We start from the raw sequence: 14,654 nt of genomic DNA on the forward strand, positions 1-14,654 counted from the left end.
TTCGCCAAATTGGTATGCATGTCCTACCCGAACAGAAATCACCCAGACTTTACAAAATTTGCCCAGAAATGGAAGCGTTGATGTACCTTCAAATATGTACCTGAAGAGTGAGTGAGTGAGTGAGTGAGTTAATATTTAACGTCACATCGGCAATATTTCAGCCATATCGTGACGAGAACATTCGATATTAGAATGAAATATATGTATATTATAAAAAAAAAAAACCTGCCAACGAAGGGCAGTAAAACAACTAGAATATCACAGATATCAATATAAAACTAGCGAACAAAGCTAAAATATTCCAATTAAAGAAGACAATACAATGTAAAAATGGGCTATAGATCGCCAACAACTGAAGGTAGATCACCATACTAGGAACCATGGGGACTTACATTTCTTTTGCTACCTGCATGGACCCTAGTTGGATTTACACCATCCCTTCAGCCATTGGCGACAGAAGAGAAATCTAGCCATAAATTAAAAGCACACATATTCTACGATTAAAAACCTGGTACACTTAAATTGACTTTGAAAGTTTTGGGACTTACGTACCCCCTCAGGAGGACAATAATTTTACGCTACGTCAACCCCCTTTGAGGGTACAGCCACTAACAATCTCAGTTACTAATATAAACTACCAACAATAACATATTTAACTATTTACAAATCAGTCAACAAATCTAATTTTTTTAAAAATGCAAGAATTAAATGAGAACTGACATTATTAAAAAAGATCCTTCAGAGTTTTGGATTTGAAATAGATATCCCTTGTGATGGAATATTCAATGCAGTCAAGCAAGACATGCTTGACTGTGATCCTTTCATCACAAGGGATACAAAACGGAGGATCTTCGCCTTTCAATAAATATTCATGAGTATATCTGGTATGGCCAATGCGACATCGTCGCATAATGACCTCCTCAAATCTGGACTGACAACCCAAGAAGGTGTAACCAATGTAGGGTTTTATTGCATGTAATTTATTAATACCTACTTGGGTGTCCCACTTCTTTTGCATCAGATCGCGGATGTATGTTCTAATGCTGGCTTTATAATCAGAGTATGGGATAAGAAGTGGTGTCACAGATTTGTTGAGGGCTGCCTTAGCAGCAATATCAGCCATCGTGTTCCCAGAAATGCCAACGTGGCTGGGTAACCAACAAAAGACGATGTCGCATTGGCCAGTAGCAAGTTCATTGTACAATTCAATAATTTCTAATAAAAGTGGATGTTTGCAAGAAAGATTTTTAATAGCCTGAAGACACGAAAGAGAATCTGAAAAGATGATATATTGTTCATATTTACGGTGTTTATTAATATATTTAAGAGCTGTTAAGATGGCGTTTGCTTCTGCTGTAAATATAGAGCTGTTATCCGGTATTCTAGAAGATATTGTTCGGGATCCAATGACAGTGGCACATGCCACTGCGCCACCATCCTTGGACCCATCTGTAAATAAGGATTTGTATGTATTATATTTATTTCTTAATTGACTAAATTCTTGTTTATACTGTAATTCGTTTGTTTCTGATTTTTTAAATGTAGTTAATGTTAGATCAACTTGTGGCCTAACCAATTGCCAAGGCGGAGAAGAAAGAAGACGGGAAGGAGCTATATTTTTCAGCTCAATGCCGGCAGCAGAAATGAAGGGCTTAATTCTGTGCCAAAGAGGCGGAACAAGAGACGGTTTTTTGTTGTATAAATCCTCGTAGAGGGATTAAAGACACAGTTAAATGCAGGGTTAGACTCGCTAGAATATAGTTTAGTTATGTATTGTAAAGATAATTTGATACGACGTTGTGTTAGAGAGGGCTCATCTGCTTCAACATATACACTATCAATAGGAGAGGTTCTAAAGGATCCAAGACAAAGTCTTAGGCCTTGGTGGTGGACAGAATCAAGTAGTTTTAGGTTGCTTTTGCAGGCTCCACCATATACGATGGAGCCATAATCAAGTTTCGAGCGGACCAATGATCGATATAGGTGGAGGAGGGTAGCTTGATCCCCTCCCCACTTTGAGTTGGAAACAACTTTCAACAAATCGAGTGCCTTCAGGCATTTGGCCTTAAGCGATTTAATATGTGGCAAAAAAATTATAGTGGGAGTCGAAAATTAGACCCAAGAATTTGGCCTCCTTAACAACTTTGATGGGAGTGCCATTTAAAGATAGTTCTGGATCTTTATGCGGTTTATATTTTCTACAAAAGTGTAGACAATTAGTTTTGGACTTGGAAAACTTAAAACCGTTTTCAAGACACCATTTATTTATTTTATTTAAACACAACTGCAATTGCCGTTCAATAGTATGCATATTTTTACCACGACAAGAAATATTAAATCATCCACAAAAAAGTGATCCATCAGAGTTTTGGATTTGAAATAGATATCCCTTGTGATGGAATATTCAATGCAGTCAAGCAAGACATGCTTGACTGTGATCCTTTCATCACAAGGGATACAAAACGGAGGATCTTCGCCTTTCAATAAATATTCATGAGTATATCTGGTATGGCCAATGCGACATCGTCATATAATGACCTCCTCAAATCTGGACTGACAACCCAAGAAGGTGTAACCAATGTAGGGTTTTATTGCATGTAATTTATTAATACCTACTTAGGGTGTCCCACTTCTTTGCATCAGATCGCGGATGTATGTTCTAATGCTGGCTTTATAATCAGAGTATGGGATAAGAAGTGGTGTCACAGATTTGTTGAGGGCTGCCTTAGCAGCAATATCAGCCATCGTGTTCCCAGAAATGCCAACGTGGCTGGGTAACCAACAAAAGACGATGTCGCATTGGCCAGTAGCAAGTTCATTGTACACTTCAATAATTTCTAATAAAAGTGGATGTTTACAAGAAAGATTTTTAATAGCCTGAAGACACGAAAGAGAATCTGAAAAGATGATATATTGTTCATATTTACGGTGTTTATTAATATATTTAAGAGCTGTTAAGATGGCGTTTGCTTCTGCTGTAAATATAGAGCTGTTATCCGGTATTCTAGAAGATATTGTTCGGGATCCAATGACAGTGGCTCATGCCACTGCGCCACCATCCTTGGACCCATCTGTAAATAAGGATTTGTATGTATTATATTTATTTCTTAATTGACTAAATTCTTGTTTATACTGTAATTCGTTTGTTTCTGATTTTTTAAATGTAGTTAATCTTAGATCAACTTGTGGCCTAACCAATTGCCAAGGCGGAGAAGAAAGAAGACGGGAAGGAGCTATATTTTTCAGCTCAATGCCGGCAGCAGAAATGAAGGGCTTAATTCTGTGCCAAAGAGGCGGAACAAGAGACGGTTTTTTGTTGTATAAATCCTCGTAGAGGGATTAAAGACACAGTTAAATGCAGGGTTAGACTCGCTAGAATATAGTTTAGTTATGTATTGTAAAGATAATTTGATACGACGTTGTGTTAGAGAGGGCTCATCTGCTTCAACATATACACTATCAATAGGAGAGGTTCTAAAGGATCCAAGACAAAGTCTTAGGCCTTGGTGGTGGACAGAATCAAGTAGTTTTAGGTTGCTTTTGCAGGCTCCACCATATACGATGGAGCCATAATCAAGTTTCGAGCGGACCAATGATCGATATAGGTGGAGGAGGGTAGCTTGATCCCCTCCCCACTTTGAGTTGGAAACAACTTTCAACAAATCGAGTGCCTTCAGGCATTTGGCCTTAAGCGATTTAATATGTGGCAAAAAAGTTAAATGGGAGTCGAAAATTAGACCCAAGAATTTGGCCTCCTTAACAACTTTGATGGGAGTGCCATTTAAAGATAGTTCTGGATCTTTATGCGGTTTATATTTTCTACAAAAGTGTAGACAATTAGTTTTGGACTTGGAAAACTTAAAACCGTTTTCAAGACACCATTTATTTATTTTATTTAAACACAACTGCAATTGCCGTTCAATAGTATGCATATTTTTACCACGACAAGAAATATTAAATCATCCACAAAAAGTGATCCATCTATTGAATCGTTTAAAACCTTGGATAAACTAATGATCTTGATACTAAATAAAGTGACAGACAAAATACTGCCTTGAGGGACACCCTGATCCTGATTGTAATGGTCAGACAGGGTTGAACCCACTCGGACTTGAAATTGTCTGTCCTTTAGAAACCGTGATATAAAAAGAGGCAAACGGCCTCTCAAACCAAAATCATGTAAATCCTTTAAAATGCCATGCTTCCAGGTGGTATCGTATGCTTTCTCGAGATCAAAGAATATCGATACGGCATGTTGTTTATTTACGATTGCATTTTTAACAAAGGATTCTAATCGTACCAAATGATCAATGGTACTTCGATTTTTCCTGAAACCACATTGAATAGTTGTAATAAGGTTATTGGTTTCAAGATACCAAGTTAATCTATTATTCACCATACGTTCCATGGTTTTACAGACACAGCTAGTTAGAGATATCGGTCTGTAATTAGACGGATGTGTATGATCCTTGCCAGGTTTTGGTATTGGGACTACAATGGCATTACGCCATGAAGGACGAAATTCTCCAGACGTCCAAATTTGGTCAAATATATCTAAAAGTGTCATCAGACATGGTTCAGGTAAGTGTTTCAGTAGCTGGTAATGTATATTGTCATCACCCGCTGCAGTGTCATGAGCTTGCTCAAGAGCAGTATGTAGCTCATGTAATGAAAACACTTCATTATAATCTTCACCGTTATGTGATTCGAAATTAAGCTTTGTCTTTTCCTTTTGTTTCTGATATCTCTGAAACTCAGGGAAATAATTTGCCGATGATGAATGTTTGGCAAGGGTTTCGCCAATTTTATTTGCAATGTCAGATTTATCAGTTAGCAAGTTATCACCATCTTTAAGATGGTGCACAGCTGATTTTGAACCTTTGCCTTTTATTAGCTGAACCATGTTCCAAACCTTAGACATTGGCGTGCGTGAATTAATTTTGGAGACATAATTTCTCCAAGATTGTCGTTTGTTTTGTTTGAAGGTACGACGCGCCTTTGCATTAAGTATTTTAAATTTATTTAAGTTGTGGACAGTTGGGTGATGGCGGAAATAACGCTCAGCCTTTTTCCTCGCTTTTCTGGTTTGTCTACAATCTGTATTAAACCATGGTTTTCGTACATGTGGAGTCGTAGAGGACTTTGGTATACACTCATCAGCTATTTGCTTTAAAATGTCAGCAAAAGTTTGAATGGGATCAGTTATATCACTGAAATATTCAGGTCGCAGTTTCGATGTGCATAAAGTTTCATATAAAGACCAGTTAGCCTTCGAAAAGTTCCATCTTGTGTACGATGGAGAATCAGATGGAGTGGTTTCTGAAAGCATAGTTGGGAAGTGGTCACTTCCACAAAGGTCATCATGAACTGACCAATCAAATTCATTCAGGAGGTTAGAATCTGCAACAGATAAATCCAAAGAAGAATATGTGCCAGTTGCAGGATGCAGATAGGTGCTTGAATCATCATTAAATATGCACAGGTCATTATTGGAAATGAAGTCTTCAATTATTTTACTTTTAGTATTAGTGGTAGTACTGCCCTTGAGTGGGTTGTGACCGTTTAGGTCACCCATGATAACACATGGCTTTGGGAGTTGATCATAGAGTGATTGAAGATCAGTCAGCTGAAGTGTGGATGAAGGTGGAATATACAGAGAGCACAATGTAAATGCTACACCCAGAGTAAGTCGCACTGCAGCAGCTTGGAGATTAGTGTTAAGAGTAACAGGGCTGTGAATTACATTCTGTCGAATAAGGATAGTAGAACCTCCAGTGGCTCTATCACCTGTAGGGGAAAAATAATTATAGGCTTCAAACTGAGTTAAAATTATCTGTCTGTTTCAGATACGTCTCTTGCAGACAGAACGCTGATGGTGTTAAATCCTGGATTAATAGCTGTAATTCATTAAAATTTGTCCGGAGTCCTCTACAGTTCCACTGCACAATATTGGTAGATAGACCTATTTTTTAGGCGGATTATTTGGGGATCTACCCCGCACCGTTTTCGAGGGCGACAAGCTATGTGCACTAGAATAGACGTTTTCGGACACGTCCATGTCCTCAAGTGATCCGTATTTGTTAAATAACTTGATTTTATCATCTGACCCCTTGGGGGCTCTGCCACTTTGTTTCTTTGAATCTGGCTTCGGTTTGCCTTTGTTCTTAACGATAGGTTGAACGTTTGACGTTGATTGAGACCTTTGAGTTGACTGAGAAGTGTCACGGTCATAAGATGGTTCTGATTGGACTTTGGGCGTACCAGGAAGTGGGTCTGCAGTTTGTGTAGACATTGCAGGTAACAAAATCTGAGGAGAATCTGTTTTGATCCAAGTCAAGTTCGTCTGACAGCTTACAGAGGATTTAGTTATTGTGGGGGTTGTTTCTGAAGATGTTCTGGCTTTGGAAGCATAAGTTTCCTTAATTTCCGGTCTCAAGACGAGCTTTTTGGCATCAGAAAAACTGATATTTTGAGTAAACTTAATCTTATTTATCTCCATCTGCTGTTTCCAAATGGGACAGTCTTTTGAGAATGCTGAATGATCAGCTGCACAATTGGTACACTTCTTAAAGTTACTGACACAATCTTCTGTTGTATGTGTCTTCTCACTACAGTGAGCACACACAACAGACAATGTGCAAGTACTAACACCATGACCAAACTTTTGGCATTTAAAACATCTCAGTGGGTTTGGTATGTACGTGTCGACAGTAATGTTACAGTACCCTGCCTTTAGTGATCTTGGAGCAGTTGGAGAGAAAATGAAAACAGATAAGTGTTTGTTGAAATGGTTTCCTGGTTTTACGTGTTGTAAAACGCTTTACATATAAGACCCCTTCATCTTTCATTTCTGAAACAATATCAAGTTCAGACATGTCGGTGAACAATCGATCTCGGTCTCTTACAATTCCTTTGCTGGTATTAAGTGTTCTGTGAGGAGATATCGAAACCGGAATGCCGACGAACGTTGCAGTACTCATAAGGTTATTAGCCTGTCCCTTTTGCTGCATTCAATAAGCAGTGCCCTGAACGTAAACGTTAGATGTTTTAACATCACCAGCTATGCCTTGTATGCCTTTTGTATAGCAAAAGGATTTAACTTCAGTCTGGTGTTATCTTTTGTCTCCATCACTAGAAGCGTGGCCAGTAATCAATGGAGGTGGACAGTCGTTGGTCGCTATCATCTGGATCAGTGTCAAGTGGACGCTTTTTTGTAATCGGGGTTTCAGTAAGCCATGGTTAGTTTTTAATGGTTCATCATCCGAGCTCCCCACCCACCACGGAGTATCACAAGGACAATGCTAAAAACAAGTGGATCTCCAGCTTGCAGCACCAAGGATACTCGGATGATATACTCAAGCAGAAAAACTAAAAGATTAATCTTTCCACCAGATTGGCCCATGAGCCATCGCCTTCTGGCACCAGCATCTAGGCAAATTTCTACTTTTCAGATGTTTCAAAAAGCAGTGTAGAATAATAAACAAGCACAATACGTTTAACAATATGTATAAAAATACCAAGCCAAAAAGTGAGTGAGCAATGAAAGTAGAGTGCTCAGGGCTCGGCATGACCAGCCGATTGGTTGAACCGGGCCCATTCAACCACCCGTCTAGGTGAAGTAAGGGGCGAAGTGGTGTGTTGGGCAAAGGAACACTGTTCCTGGAACCAGTGCCCTCAACCACCAGCCTCCCGTCCTCCACCGACACAGGGGCGCAACCCACGGCAAACGGGTAGGTGGACCAAATATCCCCCCGGGTCCACAACGGGGGGTTGAAGGGCGCTTAGCGTGACCCAGCACCCACCACGAGGAGGTGGCTTTTCATGGGTGCCTGTACCTGAAGAAGCACTATGATAGAGTACCGTTTAACCCCTACTAAGTTCACATGGGAATACTCGGGAGCAGATATGTGCTTGGTATTATGTCAGCTTCTGGTATTAACAGTTCTGGATCGGTTTTAAATGAGTAATGCACTTCACATCATAATGTATAGTGTCCTTCGCTGTTATATCACCGTGTCAAACAGTGCGATAACTTCATGCTATATATTACATTAAGTTGAAATACAATAGAGGCATGATCAATATTACAAACATGCTCGACAAAGAGCTGCAACTGGAGACAACAAGACAGTTTCATTAGTACCTTTGTGTTACAAAACCCTTGTACACAGAGCTTTAGGTGTTAGAGTGAGTGGACAGACTATTCCTAATCGGCTACACATTTGAAACCTACATGCCCGACGTCCGCATGTTATCCGACGATTTACGGATCGTCACATGAGTGAACGACGTGGTTGGTGTCAAGAGCGGCAGTACTGGTCAACTCCACACTTTGAAAACTTATGTTCATAATTGACTGGTGAAAGCGCCCTAATGTCCATATCGTCATTTTACCATGAACCGCAAACTTATAAATATCGCGTGGATCTCCTAATCCCTTATTCTACAGACAATTCGAGGCTTACTCCTAATCAAGCGACCAATGTCTGTGTGGTGCATTCCCAACTTATAGTTCCGGCAGGAAAGCACCGAGTTCGTAGAGTGTGGCCAACGGTTCATTACAGTAATGTACTTCCAAATATATCCCCGACATGTTTGATGGATGACAAGTCTGGACTGAGTGCTGACCTTGGTGAGTTGTTATGTTCTTATGGAGGAACTCACTAACAATCTGAGCAATTGCGGTGTCTTCCTGTAACACAAAAAGACATCCATGTCGGAATAGCAATGACCAGGGTCCTGGTGCGATGGGAACACCTTCTTAGCTGTCTGAGTGTAAAATCCAGGCTTACACCAAGTAGTGTATGATATTCACTGGCAAGCCTAGCATGTTATGTACATGTATTGTCAACCTGTAGTAACGAACATCTCATCCACAGCATCATGTTGTGCTTCCGTGGCCAACCAACACAGGACTGTGTTGCTGCTCATGATAATAATAGTTAAGCTGATGCTGGTGCATTGACATCAATGTCATTATAAGAATGGTATAGTCAGTTTACACAATCACTCCGGTAAATTTGGCAAACAGATCAAGTGCACTTTCAGCTAAAAGTTAACAATGTCGTACGAATCTTGAGTTACAGAGCTGTCATTGACTTGTGTTGACTAGCCCATAAACTCAAGGACGGACGTTTAAAGGGATTACACGTCCAGGAGCTGTGTACAATGTTAAGACAAAAAGAGAAAATCAAATTTCTGTTTGTACATTTGGTTTTATCGGAGAATCCTATTTTCAGCCTGAATTTGGAATTTAATTTATTCATCTTCAACACTGATGACCGCCATTCAAATATTTATTTCTTTTGATTTTTCAGTTCAGTAAAGATGTAGTTTCATCAAATTGTTGGTGGTCACATTTCCTTTACCAGTGCTCAGAACATAAAACTAAGTAAATCATTATTTGTGTGTATAATTATTTATTCATTAAGAACAAAGACATGCTAAAACAAAAATGCATATGAGTATGTACACATTAAATGTAAGCCCTAGACATATCTCACGAAAATAAACACAACACACTGGGAGAATGTATTATAAGCTGCATATTATACATAGGTCGAGCAGAATGCAATCAAATAACAAGGAGTTACGGTCTGTCTCAGCGGGTAAGGGTCCAAGCACAGCTCGTCCATGTCTATTACTCTGTAAGGCAAATTGGCACATTTAGATACTTTCAGTGTATGGACAGACACAGTTTTTGCATCAACAAGGAATGTCAGACTCCACCTTCCTTAAGTATTTGTAAAATAGTTGAATACAAATTATTACTTGCTACCATACATTACAACTATGTTACTGGTGGAGCAACACAATAATTTATGCGTTACATGATTATGATAATATCTTCACAATAATCTCCTAATGGACGAAATAAAGATGACGATGAAGCAGCACAGACGCACCCTTACTTCATCTCGTTGTATGTCCACTGTTGTTTCACTATCGGTATAAGCAACAGTCCTCGCGGGTAAACCTGAAACAACGAAGCTCTTACGAATTCTTCAGATTAAGTAAGTCCAAACTCCAACAGAGCGAAGCAGTTCACAAGGCTAAGATTTGACGGTACGCAGAACAGGTCATCCTTTTAGACTTGGTGCATGTTTACAAGGTAATCGTGAATTTTGCAAAGCTGAACACCACAAATTATAACTGTTAAACCGAAAGTTTACTCCATACATATATGCTTGTACACACACGGGACCCCTCACTCACACAATGAGTCATAGTCATCTTGCGTATGTATTTCCCTTTAATGCTGAATTATAGACTGCATGAGTCAATCACTTAACAAGCTATAACAAGAATTATAGACCGCATTAGTCAATCACTTAACAAGCTATTACAAGAATTATAGACCGCATTAGTCAATCACTTAACAAGCTATTACAAGAATTATAGACCGCATTAATCAATCACTTAACAAGCTATAACAAGAATTATAGACCGCATTAGTCAATCACTTAACAAGCTATAACAAGAATTATAGACCGCATTAGTCAATCACTTAACAAGCTATAACAAGAATTATAGACCGCATTAGTCAATCACTTAACAAGCTATAACAAGAATTATAGACCGCATTAGTCAATCACTTAACAATCTATAGCAAGAATTATAGACCGCATTAGTCAATCACTTAACTATCAGCCCTAGCTCCAGTAGTTGTGGTCCCGACTGTACACCTGTACTTTCCCTCCCTCTCTGTACTACATATCTATACTTACACTGTACATTCATTGTCAGAGTCTGACTATCAACTGTAGCTCTAGTAGCTGTGTTCCTGACTGTACATCTGTACTTTCCCTCTTTCTCCGTACTACACATCTATACCTACACTGTACATTCACTGTACATACATCAGCTATAAAGCCAAACTTTAAAATGCACCATGGAAAGAGTGAGACTGTTCTAAAGGCATGAGTCAATGGTCACATATCATTTGTCTCGTTTCGTACTGATAGATTTTTAAGAGAATATCACGATACCTTTTTTATCGTTTTTGAGTTGGCTTTTGGTGCGAAATGATCAATCAATATTTTTTTTCAAGCATTTGAGGGTGGGGGTAGTGATTAAGTTTTCCATCCAAGATTCCTGCACATAACCTCAGCGTGAGGCAAAGAACCATCTTCCGAGTTAAGTAAAATCCAAATGTAGCATAAGTTCCCATTGCAAGTACTTAATGTTGCTCACATACCAATTAATATAACATCTTAATGCTCCAGTTCCAAAAGCATAGGGCTTCCATAAAGTGAACGTGAAGTAGATTTAATTTACATGCAATGTGTTCACTGTGATGGAGTTTAGTTTGTGAACTACCACCGATGAAAACCTTGAGAATGTAATTAATCAAATGTATGTATGGAGTAAGGACATTGTGTGAAATAGTGTACACTCACACGACAGAAATGTGTATAGAAATGATAATTATACACGTTTAGTACGTACAAGCAATGCCAGCAACGTAAGTTACATCAATGTTCGAGCTAGGGAGAGAGTTGGTTGCCCTACAGATGTAGTTAAGCCCACTGTCAGATCTCGGGGTGGAGGTCAAGTTGAGCTGCACAGATGAGGACCCGGATGAGGAGATCGTCTGACCTCCAGGACTGATCCACTGGACTGTCCCTGGAGGGTTACCTCTGTCTGATGTCTGACATGTACAGCTGACTGTCTGACCTGGGACTATCCAGGAGGGACAGTTGTGTGTAGGTGGTGCAGGGTACCCTGTACACATGTTAACAATTTCAGACTATAGCATACACGGTGAGGGTTTTAATGTAGCAGTTTGTTCCTGGGTGTGCATTTATAGTCTGACAGCTCTGTTTACTACACAAATAATACTAAGCTTGTACAATCACCGAGAGTCGGGCTGTAAGATTCAGTAGCCGTATTCCTTGGAGTCGTCAAAGTCATCTCAGCGCTTCAATCGTCGTTGTTGCCATACCTTAACACGGCCTACACAGCTACAGCTACACATACTTACACTGTACATTCACTGTCAGAGTCTGACTATCAGCTGTAGCTCTAGTAGCTGTGTTCCTGACTGTACATCTGTACTCTCCCTTCCTCTCTGTACTGCCCATGAAACACATGTATACTTACACTGTACATTCACTGTCAGAGTCTGACTATCAGCTGTAGCTCCAGTAGCTGTGTTCCTGAAAATACATCTGTACTTTCCCTCCCTCTCTGTACTACATATCTATACTTACACTGTACATTCACTGTCAGAGTCAGACTATCAGCTGTAGCGCCAGTAGCTGTGTTCCTGACTGTACATCTGTATAAGGCTAATAATATTAAGGCTCTCCTGTAGCTCCATGGATTCATTTGTATGCTTTGAAGGGTTTAAATCGGATACATTCCCCGTGAATCAAGGATTAGGCCAAGGTAGAGTAATGTCCACCTGGCTATTCACATTATTTATTAATGACCTCCTATATGAACTTCGGCATTCAGATTCTGGCTTAATTTTGCCATGGGGTAAATGCCCTGGGATACTTCTTGCTGATGACACTACTCTGATGAGTTCCTCTACCAAAGGCCTGCAAAATCTTCTCGATGTCGCTACAAACTATGCTCATAAGTGGCAGCTGAAATACAATGTAAGCAAGTGTGCGGTTCTACACTTTGAATGCTCAAACAATAACGTTAACATCAGTAATGTATTAATTGGTGATATGCATGTTGCACAAAGGAAATCTATTAAATATGCAGGTGTATATCTCAGTACAGATAAATCATCACTTGAACGTACAAAATCTGCATGTGAAAAGCTACGAGTACTCATGAACACTAATCATAATAATGGATTGTATTTTGGAGGTCTTAACCCGATATCTGCAGCAGGTATCTGGGAGAGGGTAATCTTATCATGTGGCCTCTATGGATGTCACGTATGGGGTAAACTTCCTCTTAAAGAGTATGACATGCTTGAAGTTGTACAACGACAATTTTGTAAAAAAGTTCAGGGACTACACAAGCGCACTCCCAGTATTGTTGTATTGGATTGTATCGGTATCATGCTACTACAGTATTACATAGATAAAAGAGCCCTCTACTTATTAGGAAAGTTATGTAATGCAAAGTATAACTGTGCTTTTAAAGTAATGTTTCTAGTTCCCCTTGGTCAATTTATGTGTACAGATAGCTCTACATGCAATGTATATAGTAGAAAATCCCCGATATAGAATATGCTGCAACTTGTACATAAGTATAACCTAAACGATATACTAGCTAACTATGTCAATAATGGTCAATTCATCAGTAAGGAATGCTGGTCCAATGCTGTTAAAGATGCTACTAAATCTCATCGAGAAAATCTATTTTATGTTCATCTTAATTCAAGACTTAGTCTCTCAAGATATATCAATATAAGATCCAGTAATGAACACTATTTCTGGATGCTAGTGGCAGAGAAGAACGACCAGTAAACTGATATTGCAAGACTAGTATTCTATGGATCAGCTGAAATTGTTTCAAGAGAATGTTCATGTAAAACTGTCGCCAGTGATATTGTAAAGCACGTGTTTATGTCATGTACGATAAATATGAATGACAGAAATGAACTTTTTAACTCCATATGTGATATTCTGGATGTAGAAACTTTTGTTAAGATCTGGGATCAAGATGATAATGTTATTCTTGCATTTTTACTTGGTGAATGTCCAATAGCGTGCATAATGGAACTAGAAAGAGATACATTGGCAAAAGTAATAATTAATGTAAGCGATTTTATAAGGAAATGGCGATACTTGCTAAAACACTTGTGTGCATATGAACATTTGTGACTCTATCAATAATCTATCATAATCATTTCACGTAAAATATATTATTACCACACATTGTAATCTTCAATCAGTTGGAGGAAATAAAGAATATCTATCTATTTATCATTCCCTTCCTCTCTGTACTACATATCTACCAAACACTGTACATTCACTGTCAGAGTCTGACTATCAGCTGTAGCTCCAGTAGCTGTGTTACTGGCTGTACATCTGTACTCTCCCTCCCTCTCTGTACTACACATCTATACTTACACTGTACAGTCACTGCCAGAGTCTATCAGCTGTAGCTCCAGTAGCTGTGTTCCTGACTGTTCCAGACTGTACATATGTACTCTCCCTCCTCTATGTACTACACATCTATATTTTACACTGTGTACATTCACTGTCAGAGTCTGACTATCAGCTGTAGCTCTAGTATGTACTGTGTTCTTGTACATCTGAACACACCCTTCCTCTCTGTACTACATATCTATACTTACACTGTACATTCACAGTCAGAGTCTGACTATCAGCTGTAGCTCAAGTACCTGTGTTCCTGACTGTACATCTGTAATCTCCCTCCATCTCTGTACTACATATCTATACTTACGCTCTACATTCACTGTCAGAGTTCGACTATCAGCTGTGGCTCCAGTAGCTGTGTTCCCTAACTGTACATCTGTACTCTCCCCCTCTGTACTACACACATCTATACTTTACACTGTACATTCACTGTCAGAGTCTGACTATCACCTGTAACTCCAGTAGCTGTGTTCCTGACTGTACATCTGTACTTTCCCTCCCCTCTATACTCATACATGTTTACTTACACTGTACATTCACTGTCAGAGTCTGACTATCAGCTGTAGCTCCACTAGCTGTGTTCCT

Source organism: Haliotis rubra, unplaced genomic scaffold, assembly GCF_003918875.1.
Source record: "Haliotis rubra isolate DU_JTF1 unplaced genomic scaffold, ASM391887v1 Scf578, whole genome shotgun sequence".
Lineage (NCBI taxonomy): Eukaryota > Metazoa > Mollusca > Gastropoda > Lepetellida > Haliotidae > Haliotis > Haliotis rubra.